Below are 16,224 nucleotides of genomic sequence, written 5' to 3' on the forward strand. Positions count from 1 at the left end.
TATTTATTAGTGGATAAATTAGACCTCTAAGATATACAGCCACAGTTACTAAATGTTTCTTTTAACATGAGATGAGTCCTGGAAAAACTTAGTTCTACTCAGTTGAAAAACATATGTGTGTGTGTGTGTGTACACACATGTATGCATATATGTATATATGTATACATATATGTGTATATATGTATGTGTACATATGTGTGTGTGTATATATATATGTGTGTGTATATATATATATATATATATATATATATATATATATATATATATATATATATAGGCTTTGGAAAACAAAAACCCCTTTTTCTAAAGCCCAAATGTTTCATAACAAACTGCTGATACTGTGCAAATTACTAGTGTCTCTGAGTCTTACTGTGCTCATCTGTAAAATGGAATTATGATGGATATGGAATTAAATGGAATAATAGAACACATTAATTTTAATGTGTTATGTGGGCTCTGCCACAGTACTCAGATATTCGGTCAAGCATATTCTAGATGTTTCTGTGAACAGGTATTTTTTCAAGGTAAGATTAACATTTAAATCAGTGGACTTCAAGTGAGGTAGATTGCTCTCCATGATGTGGGTAGGGCTCATACAATCAGTTGAAGGACCTAATAGAAAAAGACAGACATCCCCTGAATAAGAAGGAATTCTGCCAGCAGAGTGCCTGTGAATGTGAGCTGCAATCTTTCCCTTGGGTGTCCAGTCTGCCAGCCCACCCTCCAGATTTTGGACTTGCCAACCTCCACAATCATGTGATTATAAGTCTCTCTCTCTCTCTCTCTTTTGATAGGTAGGTAGGCAGGTAGATAGATAGACAGCCATGTTGGTTCTGTTTTTCTGCAGAAACCTGACTAATATCCCTTGCAAGTCTCTGAAGATTACGTAAGTTAATTACCATCTGAATCTGAAAAAAAGAGATTATAATCTTTAATTTGTGAGGTTATGAAAAATTAAATGAAAGTAGGTAAAGCATGCAGCATATATTAGGGTCTGAATTACTTATGAATGAATAGCAGAGGCAAAACCAAAAGAGGAGAAAAGGTAGATATTGGCACTGTGATAGCATTTCCTAAGTTCACTGAGTAATAATTTTAAATTTAATAAACGGACTTTAGAGATGACAGAACATTTTGGTCTTCCTAACTCTGACCTGCTAAAAAAGTGATACATATGAATATTTTAATTATTTGCAAGTAAATGCCAAATGAGCTATTAAGATAGACTTTAGTTATACTTTTAAAACACTGGACATGCAAAGCAGAGATATGAATTCACATCTGAATATTTTATTCCAATTTAAGTGTCAGTTCAATTCACTCTACTTGCTACTTTGGAAGGAGAAATCTAAGAAAAGTTTACTTTTGAAATAATTCCCAGTCCCAGAGTAGTGCATGATACAGTATTGAGTGTATTATTGAATTCCTTTTGGGGCAGGCCCATAGCTATTGCGAGCTTGCAAAAATGGATAAAATATTCCATTTAATCTACAAATATTGCCACTTATTATGTACTAGGCAACATCTCTGCCCTCAGGGAATTTATCAAACAGCCTAAAAAAAATGAATAATCATAACTAAAAGGCAGAATGTGGCAAATTCTTTAGGAGGAACATAAATGAATGGATCAATCTTACCTTGTTCAAGAGATTGATGCTGGGGGCTCTCTCTCCTAAACCTGCCTCCGTTGTGGCCCCCAGCTTTGTGCTGTTTCCTGTGGCACAAGCCAGAGGGGCACAGCAGCAAGCATCTTTTAAAACTGTTTTGAGCAAAGTTGATAAATATCAAATAAAATAACATTCCACATTCCACTGCCTCACTTGCTTCTGAGCTGTCAGAGGTGGTAGGGTTGAAGAGACATCACTCATTCAGGTTGTGAGAGCTCCTGTTCTCTTTGTTTTCTCTATATTGTTGTGGCTGTTATTTTGTTTAAAGGAGAATTTAACTTTAAGTGAGAATTTAACTTTGGAGTTAAAAAAAAAACATAAATTTTTCCTGACCTAATGGAGGTTTATGAGGAAAAACAAAAACAAAAACAACATAAAATGAAAATAACAAAAGGTGGGGTTTGGGTTCATAAAAAGATAAGGAATGATTGAGTTGGAAACTATTACACAGGTTGACAAAGATGACCCTACTGTTTGTCCGATAACAGTCCTGTCATAACGTGACCTCCTTTTTCCTTTTGGCTATAAATGAAATATTCCACCATGGGTGAGAGTAAACTAACTCCAGGATTTACAAAATGTAATGATTCTGGGGAAACTACCTAGCATTTTAGTAATCATTAAATACTGAGGATGCGGTGCCTGGGTGGCTCAGTGGGTTAAGAGTCAGGTCTTGATCTCATGGTTCGTGGGTTCGAGCCTCACGTCGGGCTCTGTGCTGACAGCTGGAGCCTGGAGCCTGTTACAGATTCTGTGTCTCCCTCCCTCTCTGCCTCTCCCCTGCTCATGCTGTGCCTCTCAGAAATGAATAAATGTTAAAAAAGAAAAATTTAAATACTCAGGATATTTTATTTTGAGAGTTTGTGGATATATTCATTTCAGGAGCTTTGCCACGGTGAATGCGAAATAAATTAATCTGGGATTAAAGAAAACCCTATACTAGAAAAGGAAGAGTTTTAATAAAATCGAAAGGAATGGCCTCCAGCCATGGATGTTAATTATCATCTGATGAATAATAATGATGATAATAGGAGATGTGAAATAAGTTAAAATACATCCTGGGCTAGATTTTTTTTTTTTAAATTACAAACCCTGGAATGTTGCCTTATAAATTTAACCAGTGTGCTAGCATTAAATGGTTTAAAATTAGACTTAAAACACAATGAGCTCTGTGCTATTCATATGTAGCACTCACCATGCAATTTTTTAGTAACGCTATTCAAATGAATTCAATTTTGATCAGTATCACAAGTAGAATGTCGATCACCCAGTAGAGAGAATGGCAGTATAAATGTTTCTTCCTATAAGCATATTCGATCATGAGAAATCAGAATTCAATAATGTGGCACAATATTGGTTATTCTTTACAGGCTTTACCTCCCTCTTTAATATTTTATGCCACTGATAAAATGTGATCAATTGACACTTTTCAATATGCTGACTTTTGCACATTTTAATTATACGTTTATTTTTGAATATTAAATAAACTTTACATCAGCATGCCCTTTAAAATATTAAATTGAGGGGCACCTGGGTGGCTTAGTTGGTTACGCGTCTGAGTTTGTCTTAGGTCATGATCTCGCGGTTTGTGGGTTCAAGCCCCACATCGGGCTGTGTGCTGACAGGTCAGAGCCTGCAGCCTGCTTCGGATTCTGTGTCTCCCTCTCTCTCTGTATCTCCCCTGCTCACACTGTCTGTCTTTCTCTCTCTCTCAAAAATAAATAAAACATAAAAAAATTTAATATAAAATTGAGTATAATCGTAAAAATTAAATGCATATAAGTGATTTTGCATAAGCAATGATAAAAACACTGTAATAAATGAAATATTGGGTTAAAGAGGGTTTTTTTCTTTAAAAATTAAACTCCTACAGAACATTATATCCAGTTTTGTGGAATGTAAACCCATACTTCATTAGGGAAGGTTTTATAAAGTCATATGAATATTAAAATAATTATTTCCATACCTTATAGTCTAGTTTAGTGGGACAGTCTAGGTCAGTGCTAACAGAAGAAAAAAAGCCACAAATGCAAATACATATGTAATACTAAGTTTCCTGGTAGTCGCATTTTAAAAAGTAAAACCAAACAGGTGAAATTAACTTTAATAATATATTTTACTTAATCCACACGTTCAAAATATTATCATTTCAGCATGTAATAACTATAAAAATTGTTTATGACATATTTTACATTTGTTTTAATACTATGTCTTCAAAATCTGGTGTGTATTTTCCACTTACAGCTCACCTCTATTTAAACTAGTCAAATTTCGGGGCGCCTGGGTGGCGCAGTCGGTTAAGCGTCCGACTTCAGCCAGGTCACGATCTCGCGGTCCGTGAGTTCGAGCCCCGCGTCGGGCTCTGGGCTGATGGCTCAGAGCCTGGAGCCTGTTTCCGATTCTGTGTCTCCCTCTCTCTCTGCCCCTCCCCCGTTCATGCTCTGTCTCTCTCTGTCCCAAAAATAAATAAACGTTGAAAAAAAAAATTAAAAAATAAATATATAAATAAACTAGTCAAATTTCAAATAATTAGTAGCCACATGTGACTAGTGGCTATCATATTGGACAGCGTGGATCTAGGACTAAGGTCACTGGTTCTCAAACGTGGCTCCACATGGGAATCACCTGAGAAACCTGAAAAAACTTTCGAAGTCTGGGTCACAGTCCCATGATCCTAGTGTATTTGCTCTGGGGTGTCACTTCGGCATTGGGATTTAAAAAAAAAAAAAAAAAACTCTTCAGGTGATTCTAATACACAGCAAAGTTTGAGATTTACTAGTCTTACTTGTTTATTTTTTTTTAAGTATTACCAAAACAATATTATGAAAGCAATGGCAATTGTACTTTACTTGAAATCAATATTATTTAAAAATCATGCTGAAACATACTAACGGTGTAACATATATAATAGCATAGATGACATATTTACATTACTACTGTTTCTAAATATAATTAATAATTGCTAGTAAAATTCCAAAGCTTTGATTAATTTGGCCAGGAGTTCAAACGTAACATGAAGATTCCAGGTGAGGATTTAATCTCAGTACTGAGTGAGATTTGTTGAATAGTGGCATTTCTGTATGTCTTCTCTGAATTTTTTACTTTGTGTTTGTTTAGCAAATGTCCTAATAGAGAAATCACCTCTGACAATGGGGTCATAAAAACTTTCTGTGATGGATACATTTGTTTCATATGTTTAACTCTTGTGTCCAGTATCCTATTGTTAGTATAAGAGCTAACCCACACCCATGACAAATATTTCTCCTCTTGTTTTCTATTCTAGCAGTCTTTGTCCATCTGTACTTAATATATTGGTACATCTAGTATTTCTCAGTGACAAACCATCCTAAGACTTAGTGGCTTTAAAACAACAACCTTTAGGGGCACCTGGGTGGCTCAGTCGGTTAAATGTCCAACTTTGGCTCAGGTCATGCATGATCTTGCAGTCTTTTGGTTTGAGCCCCGGGTCAGGCTCTCTGCTGAGAGCTCAGAGCCTGGAGTCTACTTTGGATTCTGTGTATCCCTCTATCTCTCTGCCCCTCCCCTGCTTGTGCCATTGTCTCTCTCTTTCTCTCTCTCTCTCTCTCTCTCTCTCTCTCTCTTTCTCTCTCAAAAATAAACGTTAAATTTTTTTAAACAGCAAAAAAAAAAATAAAATAACAACCTTTATTACTTCCATTAAGTCTGTGGGTCCACTGTGCCATTCTGTGTCTGGGCCAGGCTTGGCTAACTTGTCTGAGCCTCAAGCATCCACATTTAGCTAGTGGGGTACCTAGAGGCTGGTCTCAGCTAGAACAGCTCAGCTCTGCTCTTTGTGGTCTCTTATCCTCTAGCAGGCTAGTACAGGTTTGTTCTGAGAGCAGTGGTGTCCCTGCAGAGATGGTGTAAAACTACACAAGCATATTTTCAAGCCTCTGTATCAAGTTGACACTGTTTCACTGGCCAAAGCAAGCCACAGGGGCAAACCCAGAGTCAGTGCAGGAGGGTACTACCAAAGGGCACAGGCATTAGTGCAGTCAGTCTGCCATGTCTGGTGTTTGATTTGATTCGTCCTATCATGTTTTATTCTGTTTATTGCCAGTTGTTCTTACTCTGCAATGTTTTTTGTTTTTTTTTAACTATCTTAGCTGCAGTGTTGAATATTTCTACCTGTTATAAATGAAATCTTTCTCTCAAAGTTTTCTTAGTATCTGCCTTTAGGAACTTTCCTTTGTGGTTTAGTCATTTTTATGCTTTTAAAGCCTCTTTTTAAATTTGATTGTGTAGATAAATAATGAAAATAAATATGATCTTTGATCAAGTAGACAATCAGTAAATAGATACAATGTGTTTAAAAGACTTCATGCATTATCTTGAGATCAAAAAAAGTTTTAAATGCTTTATATTTTGCCAAAGCTCTAAACCTGATTTCAGAACAATTAAATAAGTGAAAAAATGTTCATATGAATAAAATATTGATGCTCACTTCCTGCTTGTCCATTGTCTACTTAACACTTGTATTTCAGCATGCATTTTTCACTGCATTTCTTTACAATAGATGGTTTAATTCATCATGTAAAACCATTCTGATTGAATTTTGAGGAAAATATACTAAAGGGTTATATATGGAGAGCTTCGTAAACCCAGACATTAAATAAAAGCCATCGTATTTTGTCAGTTGGGGATGTGACTAAGCTATGTTTTAAGAAATAAAACAAGTACATTTCTGTCTCTGGGGTTACTTATTTGGTGGAGGTTCAGAGTCCTATAGAAACATTTTTTTCTTTTTCCCTATAAACAAGCATTATAAATTGTTTGTTACTAGATTATAACCTTGTAAGAGTAAATTACAGTTGATAGAGCTTTGAATTACCATGCAACATTTTGTGCCTACATGAGTAAATGACAAAAAATAGACTAAGAAAACACCACATACTTATGTTGTGCTGTTTGCCCTTTTAAAAAGGATGATTATGGGGCGCCTGGGTGGCGCAGTCGGTTAAGCGTCCAACTTCAGCCAGGTCACGATCTCGCGGTCCGTGAGTTCGAGCCCCGCGTCGGGCTCTGGGCTGATGGCTCAGAGCCTGGAGCCTGTTTCCGATTCTGTGTCTTCCTCTCTCTCTGCCCCTCCCCCGTTCATGCTCTGTCTTTCTCTGTCCCAAAAATAAATAAACGTTGAAAAAAAAATTAAAAAAAAATAATAATAAATAAAAAGGATGATTACTATGTAACTCCTCATAAAGCTGGAGAATATATTCTTTCTTGGACCAGGGGAAGCCTTATGGATTCTAATTTTCCCAAGGTTAGCTTTGTGGGTTTGGAATATTCTGAAACCTAATGTGACAGCATTAAGCTGCATCTTACCAGACTCTCTTGCACTGATTTTCCTTAGAATCAAACTTCCAAACAGGATTTGGTACAAGTAGTTTACTTGGAGGTGATCCAGGGAAGCCCTGGTTGTGAAGTAGGAAAGGAAAACAATGAAGGGGAGGCAGCCAAGTTACAGGCTGGAGTTCAGTCATGCAGGGAAAACTTGGAGCCAGCATGGAACACATACTTCAGGGATATTCCAGTCAAGGACCAGGGAGCTGGGATCATTATCTACTAACCCCCATTCATCAAGGGATGAGAGAGCTGGAATCATTATTTACCCATCTAGTCTGTCAGAGACTGAGGGCTGCTCCCAAGGAAACCCTTCCCTGCACTTTGATTTAGCCCTTGCTCATAAGCTGAAGGTGGTTTTGTGGCCAGAAAAAAAGGCAAAGAATGTCAAGTGCTACCAATTGTAAGGCATCTTGCACCAGTGAATGTAAAGAAATATGAGCATGGCAGCACCAGTATGCAGCAGGTACAGGGGGACACAAAGTGGCATCATGCCTTCCCAGGCAGACCTGAATATCCTCTCCATCCTCTTCAACGATTACCTCTTTTTCCATGTTTTCTGTTTTCTTGTCCTCTCTGATCCTCTCAGAATTCAATACCTTCAATAATGGTATGCTCTAAAGAAATGCATACCACACAGTGACCCACTGTGCCCGCAGGACAATAGGGTTTGTCAACCCCACAGGCTATTTTCACATCCTTGGTGCACCTTACATCCGAACTGTATCTAGAAAGTTTGGAAGAACTTGTATGAAGGCATAGACATCTTGGAGAAGACCCAAAGACTGAAGCATTAGCAGCTATTCCATCTGAAGCTCAGTTCTCAACTGGAGTTAATTTTACCCCCCCCCCCCCGACTTCCCTCCTTGGAAATGTTTGGTAGTGGCTGGAGACATTTTTGCTTGTCACCACTTTGGGGGAGGGTACTGTTGGCCTCAGGTGGTTGGAGGTCAGCCATGCTGCTAAATAACCCCTTCCACCCAACAAGGAATTAGCTATCCTAAGAGTTCTGTTGTGATGCTGTTCAGACACTTGATCTCGAGAAACATCAGTGGGAAAGGAAGACGCTATAGGTCATGCTTTCCAATTTCTTTTCCTAATCTTTACTCCCCATTTTTACTCTGACAAAGTTTCCATTGATTTGTAAAGGTGTTGCTAAGCATGTTGGGAGGCACAGAAAGGAAGCTTATTATGCTTCCTGAAATTTTGCTGAATTGAATAAGGGAGTAGCAATCTGACCTTTTAAAATGTTTCCAGATGCTAAGCCACAGATTGAAATGCTAAACCCAGAGAACCAACTACTACTGATTAGTAGTGCTGTGGCAAAAAGGGCAGTTTTCTTTTGACAAACGAAGTCATGAAGGACGGAAAGATACTGACACTCAGTGATTAATTTCTGGGAATGTGTTGAACGAATCAAATTATGTATCATTTGATGCCATTAAATTTGAGTTCCTGCATTATACGTGGACGTTTCGCTTTTCAAACATTCTCAGTGTGTGAAATTGAATGTGCCATTTACAAGCTATCATGTAATTTTCTGTTTTCTGAAACAAAAGCAACAATCTGGGTACATTAAAGACCATTATATAATTGACAAACCTGCTTTTTAAAACTTGACCCAAAACACTTAAAATTACTATCATTTGTCAAAGGGAGTTATTCTTTAACAGTGCAAAATCATTTAAAAATTAGAATTAAAACCTCCTTTTGCTTTGTTCCAACAAGAATACCTTCCATGTGTATACATTTTCAGTTTACAAAGTTACTTTTCATGCCCACTAACTCACTTGATGTTCAAATCAACCCTATGAACAGGTAGCATTTTCCCCATTTTTAAAATGAGGAAGGTAAAACTCAGAGATCATAATTTACTGATTCAGTTATGAGGACAGAATATCCACTATTTGTAATATATATATATATATATATATATATATATATATATATATATCACTTTATATTACTTTGACTTGATGTTTAATATCAAGATTTAAATGTTTTATCAAAGTAAAACATACACATAAGAAAGCATGCAAATTATTAGTATTCAACTCAATGAATTTTCCCAATTTAAAAACATCCAGGTAACCAGCACTCAGACCCTCCCTCTTCCCAAAAGTTTACTTTATGCACCTTGTGAACACTACTGACCATTTCACCCAGGATAACACTATCCTTTATTCTGACAGCATTCATTTATTTTTGCCTGTTTTGAACTTTATGTAAGTGGAATCATGGTATGTATCTTTTGTGTCTTCTTTTGTTCAATGTTAAGTTTGTGAGCTCCATCCAGATTATTCAGTGTGGTTTTAAGTTGTTCTTTCTCTGGGGCGCCTGGATGGCGCAGTCGGTTAAGCGTCCGACTTCAGCCAGGTCACGATCTCTTGGTCCGTGAGTTCGAGCCCCGCGTTGGGCTCTGGGCTGATGGCTCAGAGCCTGGAGCCTGTTTCCGATTCTGTGTCTCCCTCTCTCTCTGCCCCTCCCCCGTTCATGCTCTGTCTCTTTCTGTCCCAAAAATAAATAAACGTTGAAAAAAAAAATTTTTAAGTTGTTCTTTCTCATCATTGTATAGTATCCTGTGTGTGACTGTTTCAAAGTTTATTCATCCATATGATCATTGATGGGCATTTTGGTCCTTTCTAGTTTTTTTTCCTATTACAAACAGTGGTGCTCTGAATTTACTTATACATGTCTTTTGATGGCCACAGGTACATATTGCTGTTGGACTTAAACCTACTTGTAGGATTGTTGGGTCAGAGGATATGCATATACTCTGCTCTGGTATACATCTCCCAACAGTGGTTGTACACATCTACAATCCCACCAGCATCATGTGAGTTGTCATTTCTCATCCTCACCAAAACTTCACGCTGTCTTTTCCATCTTACTCATTCTTTTAGGTATGGTATTTTGTCATCAAGATACTAGATTTCAATTTTAATTTTATTTCTTTTAAAGTTTTATTTATTTTGAGGGGGCAGGGAGTGGGAGGACGAGCTGGGGAGGGGCAGAGAGAAAGAGGGACAGAGGATCAGAAGCGGGTTCTGTGCTGACAGCAGAGGGTCCGATGCGAGACTCCATCTCTCAAATTGTAGGATCATGACCTGAGCCGAAGTCGGATGCTTAGCCAAATGAGCCACCCAGGTGCCCCCTCAATTTTAATTTTAATAGTTGGAACCTGAGCCTCTTGGTATTACTAACCTGTAGGTTAAACACTGATTTTAACACTGAAATTTGCTTTGTTTTCCTGTGTCCCCAGCTACATAAATGCAGGGCCTGAACACACTTCACAACAACCCAATTATTTCCAACTGTCCATTTAGCCCAGAGGGACTTTCTTCTGGATTTTGTCTCTGACCACTCATTAGTGTTTGGTGCCCACAAGGTGTGTGGCAAGTGGTTTAACCAGTACCATGGATACCAAGCCCTTTAGGTAAGTGCTGTGTCTCTACCAAGAGGGATTTTGCCCAGCATGTCAGATGCCAGAAAGTTCAGTGAGGCTGAAGAGCATGTGCTACGTTCCATTCTGTTTTCCCTGTATGGGAGTACTATTCCACGTTCCACTAGAAAAGTCTTTGTTATCTGGTCTTCACAGCATTGTCTCTGCCTCTGCTTCTATCCCCTTACCTTGATCCAGTTGGCCAATCCCCATCCCAATCCCACATTCCAGCTCATGTCTCATGGCTTTCCTCTCTTTCTCTTCGGGGTCATTATACTTGATTGCTAGAGAGAGCTTGGAAAAAACATCCCCCCATTGACCTTTCTACACATCTCTCCATCTTTCCCATTTCTGACCCAGGAACTCACAAACAATTTCAATCTAACATAATCCCCTGCCTCCCATGAATGGGTGCCCTCATGACCAGTCACAACTGGTCTCTACATCACAGTTTAGCTTGGTCTTGGATAATGTGCTATAAAAATATTTTTTTTCATAAGAAAGACGCTTTGGAAGTCAGAAAATCATGAGCCATTCATGATAAAAAGAAGTATCTCTACACTCTCCCTGAGAAGTCACAGAACTACTCAGGGTGGATAGTCACTTAATCTTTCTAAGCCTCAGTTCCCTTCTCAATAAATTAGAGATGATTATAACCCAGAACCCTCCTCTCAAATACTTGTAATGATTTAAAATGTGATAAATAGCTTGCAAACACCTAAGTGCTTCACAAACTGTTCAGCGATGTATACATATAAGAAGACATAATTATTGTGGACATTATTCTCTTTATTTTGTTTACATGTTGGCCCTAATCATTGGCATATGTTGGCCCTTAGCAGAATTCTGACTTGGCTTTCAATGCTTCTGGCCCTGATGAATGGAGTGGCCTTCTTTTTTTTTTTATTTTTTTAATGTTTATTATTTATTTTTGAGAGACAGAGTGCGAGCAGGGGAGGGTGAGAGAGAAAGACACACAGAATCCGATGCAGACTCCAGGCTCTGAACTGTCAGCATGGAGCCCGATGTGCAGCTCAAACTCATGAACCATAAGACCATGACCTGAGCCAAAATCGGAAGTTTAATTGACTGAGCCACCCAGGTGCCCCTGGCCTCGTTATTTATTAAGCCTCCCAGAGGTTTCCATTACAATAGCCTATCCATTTTTAGGAAGTACCCAATGAATGAATGAATGAAGTTTTCAAGGAAATGACTAGTCAACCTTGTCCTTTCTTGCATTCAATCAAAATGAATTGAGTGTCTTCTCTGTGTACACCTCCCATGACTAGTCAGTAACAAGTACCAGGATACAAATAAGAATAGAGACAGCTGCCTCCTTGGGGGAATTCACAGTTTAGGGGTAAGAAACCCTTCCAAATAAGTTTTATTACCATGTGGGGAATACTGTATTGGGGGTTATGTGCCCGATGAGGTGAAGTCTTTTTAGAGAAGTGAGAGCCAGTTTCAGAGAAGGCCCTAGGATCTGAGAGGAATGAGTGGGAGTTGCCCAGGCCCACGGGCAAAATGTACACATTCCAAGCCAAGGAAACAGTTTATGTAAAGAAAGAGTCGGAAAGAGATGGCATGTTTGGACACAGTCCAGTAATACTGGAATTTATAATAGGATCATAGGTGTAGTGGGAAATGAAGGTGGGCAAGTGTTAGAGCATTCCTGCAGGGCCTTTTATATTATCCCAAATATTTTAATTTTGTAGGGAGAGGATGGCACTGAAGAGTTTAAAGGGGAGTGATATATTCAGAATTTAGTATTAGAAAGACCACAGTGGCAGGGAGGACAATAAAGATGATATTGCAAGAGTCCAGGTGAGAGATGACCAGTCCCTGATCCTGGTCCGTAGAGGAAGGAATGAAGAGAAGGATGGAAATGACAGAAAATAACTAATGCTAATGGGATATTGTGATTGACTTGATGAGTGAAAGGGATATACCCACCTACAGTAGGAGCATGAAGAGCGTTCAGTCAGGCACTGTGTGAGTAAGTCAACAGATTGGCATTTACTGAGCCCTTACTTTGGGCAGATGAAGGAGATAGTCACTGTGGTGTATCTATAAAGATGAGGAAGATATAGACCTCTGGCAATTAGTGACCAAATAGCTGTATTAAGTCACAGAATAGTAATAATTTTTTAAAAAAGCTTCTATCAAGGAAAGGTCAATGTGCTATGATACCCTCAAGATAAGGATGAATGACCCTGATTAGTCAGCTTTTATTTTAGGGAGCTGGCAATTATCATTCTAGGCTTAGATTGTTCATGTCTCTATTCTTTGCCATAATAGATTCTATTCCTCTAATGGGAAACCAGTAAATGTCTTTCATTCTCTCTTTCTAATGTTTGAAAATGAATAAGACTCAAAAAAGTTCTTTTAGGATCTTTACAGAAGTGGCTGAGCCAACACAGTGCCCATCTTTGCTAGGTGACGGTTGTTTTGAAGGACATGTAAGTAAGTAAATTCACTTGCTTATCTAAAACATATATTTTGAGAATTTTGTTGTTAGCCAAATCTGTCCTGAAGCAAATCATTTACAGTTAGAGTAGAAGAATGTAACCCTTCTCAGAGGACATTGAAATGTGCCCACAAAATAACAGAGAGTGACTTCAGACAGATTATACACTTTTCTTAGAGAAAAGTGGCTTGGAATTAGTGGGGATGATAAACGAAAGCACTAGATTTCTTAGCTACAAAGAAGATCACACTGGCACCAAGTCTGATAAGTGCTTCCATTAGGACCGTGGAAAATTCAGTGGAAATCTATGTAACCCCTAAATGGTGCACTAACTCACACAGTGTTTCAGCATTAGGTTATCTATTTGGACAGGTAGTCCAAAAGAACTTAACAGAACAGTATTAAGGAAAAAAATAATTTCCTGGAATAAAATGTCTGAAGAGAGTGATAAAATTATTTGCTGTCCCTTTCAAGTATAATGGATATGCTAATCATATCCATAATAAGTTTTCATTTCTTTTCCTCTAGTAATATAAATTTATAAGGAAGTTCAAGATTGATTTACTTTCTTGAGCAAAGGTAGGCAGGCGATATAAATGAATAAAGAAGGTGAGCTAGAGACTATTAAATTTGCCCCTTTGTAAAGGAACCTGCTACTTTTTCAGCCCTTTTCTATAGTTGCCATGTGGGAATGAGAGGTCTCAAGTTATCAGGCCTTCTGAGGATTCAGAAAAAAATTGGAAGTATGAACACTTCTATATTAAGGTTTTGTCAATTATTAAGAAACTACTATGCTAGCCAAGCTTCATAGATAGCAAGGACATCATTTCACAACAGAATAAACTATGAACTTATTGCTTAACTTTGCAGTTATTATTATATTAAAGTTTATAATTTAACGTTCTGATATTGAAATAAGTTTGAGGGGCGCCAGGCTGGCTTAGTTGGTGAAGCATGAAACTTGATCTCCGGGTTGTGAGTTCCAGCCCCATGTTGGGTGTGCAGATTACTTAAAAATAAAATCTTAAAGAAAGAAAAGAAAGAAAGAAAGAAAGAAAAGTTTGATTTCTTCCTTAGTTTGAACTTAATGCTGACTTTTTTCTCATGCCTGTTCATTTTGAGTGTTAATGTTTATATTTTTTATATAAAACCAATCCCTTAACCAATATTTGTTAATCCCTGATATAAAACCAATCCCTTAACCAATATTTGAAAATCCATTTTCTGGGGATTCCAATGTTAGAAGCATCTCTAGCATGCAAAGATGTCCACACGAAGACCATTATGAATATCTAAACATCTGTGGCCAGAAGACCAATGAAAAGAGCAACAAAACAGACTCTAAAACATGTATTCTATCTGTGCAACCTCTGTTTTCTAGTCTTTGAAGATGGAGGTAACATTGTTATGCAATGGTTAAAGTCTTTGGAGAACTCCAAAAAAGGCTCTTTGAATATGGCTATCTCTAAATTATCTGACCTAAGAAACGTATACTTCCTAATGTAAAATAGAAATTTGCCATGATTTCTTATTTTGCTACAATACAAATTGAATTCAGTAAAAAAAAAAAAAAAAAAAAAAAAAAAAAATGCAACAGAGCATTTTACTTATTGGATTAGGAAAGATTAGGAAGATTGAAAATACCCATCTTTGATGTGAATTCTGAGTATGGGTTCTCTGTCCTGAAAGAGGAAGTATAAATTTGTGTAACTTTCAGAAACTCAGTTCAATAATGTTATCCAATTAAAAAATACAGACACCTACCCTTGCTTAGATTTAGCAATTCTACCTTGAAGAAGTGCAGTATAGACTGTTCATAATCATAAGGCAAAAGCTACAGTTTAAATGTTCTTTATAGGAGAATTATTGTACAAATGTTGCAACAGCCAGTCAGCGGAATATTTCGCACTCACTAAATGCAAAATGGTATATATTTCTGTTTGTTGACATAAAAATAGTATATGTGAAGCAAAAAAGTAGGACTCAAAACATTTCCATTATGGTGCTACTTTTGTAAAAGTACATGTACTGATATGAAATAGAGAAGGAAAGAGAGAAAGAGGGAATTAATAAATGAGAAAAAGACAGGCACCCCTTGTATTGCATGGTGGTGTGGAACGGTACTACTGTGCAAGCTGTTACTGTTATATGTGTCTATAAAAATGAAAAAAATAGTAAGATTAATATGTATTTAATACACTAATATGAATTGTTAGAAACATTCGAGTTAAGTTGTTTTATTTTTTAATAAAAAATTATCAAGAGTGGTTTCAGTAGTGCTTGCCTTCTTCCTGTCATATAACTTACAGAGCAAACATCTTGTCTATGCCGTGGTGAATTGTCATACTCCTTTTTAAGTTTGGGTCATCTTCCAGCTCTTTTCGTTTGCACTGATGAGGTCATGAAATATCTCTGAGAGGTTCTTTAATGGAGAGATTTCTGTTGACATCCCTTCCCCTGGAACATCATCATCCTTTCCTCAGAACTACTTTCCTCATTCATGTCTTTTGTTTGCCTTCACAGAATTCCTCTCCAATGGCAACAGTGTTAGTATCCTGAATATCAGCAATATTTACATTCTGTTCAAATTTCACCTTTAACATTAACACTAAAGGGATTTTTTTTTTTTTTTTTGGTGAACTTTCATTTTGTTGGACAATTTCCCCTTTTAGTTATTCATTTTTCTAAAATGTGACATGGGTTGATTCCTGGGAACCAAGGAGGCAACACATCTACAAGTTTTGCTGTCTGTGTATGAATAGAATAACAATGTGCAATGACCAATCACTGACAGACTTTGAAAGGAATCATGCTATTGGTCACCAATGGTGATGTAAATCTGTTATTTGTGACCAAAGAGCTAGAAGCAAAGTTTGCTCTTTTTTTTTTTTTTAATTTTTTTTTTCAACATTTATTTATTTTTGGGACAGAGAGAGACAGAGCATGAACGGGGGAGGGGCAGAGAGAGAGGGAGACACAGAATCGGAAACAGGCTCCAGGCTCTGAGCCATCAGCCCAGAGCCTGACGCGGGGCTCGAACTCACGGACCGGGAGATAGTGACCTGGCTGAAGTCAGACGCTCAACCGACTGCGCCACCCAGGCGCCCCAAAGTTTGCTCTTTATACAGTTACTCACAGCTAATATGACATAGAGACTGAAATTTGAAGCATTTTGTTGGGGCATTGAGTTATAACTGAACCATGGTAACAGAGTTTTACCTGTCAGCCCATGCAAACCAAGGACTGCATTGAAAAAGCTTGGAAGGACATGCAACAAAAAGTTAAGA

General features: G+C 37.6%; 1 long non-coding RNA gene across 2 annotated transcripts in view; it reads left to right on the forward strand.

Annotated features, from left to right (window-relative positions):
• The first annotated feature begins 405 nt into the window (after positions 1–405).
• LOC147582626 (uncharacterized) overlaps positions 406–16,224 on the forward strand; it is a 154,812-nt gene continuing 138,993 nt past the window's right edge. For both annotated transcript variants that reach the window (XR_015249359.1, XR_015249361.1), the window contains exon 1: positions 406–756. This is a non-coding gene — a long non-coding RNA (uncharacterized LOC147582626). The remainder of the gene's footprint in view (positions 757–16,224) is intronic.

Source organism: Puma concolor, chromosome A3, assembly GCF_028749965.1.
Source record: "Puma concolor isolate L17-30 chromosome A3, mPumCon1.1.hap2, whole genome shotgun sequence".
NCBI classification, from domain to species: domain Eukaryota; kingdom Metazoa; phylum Chordata; class Mammalia; order Carnivora; family Felidae; genus Puma; species Puma concolor.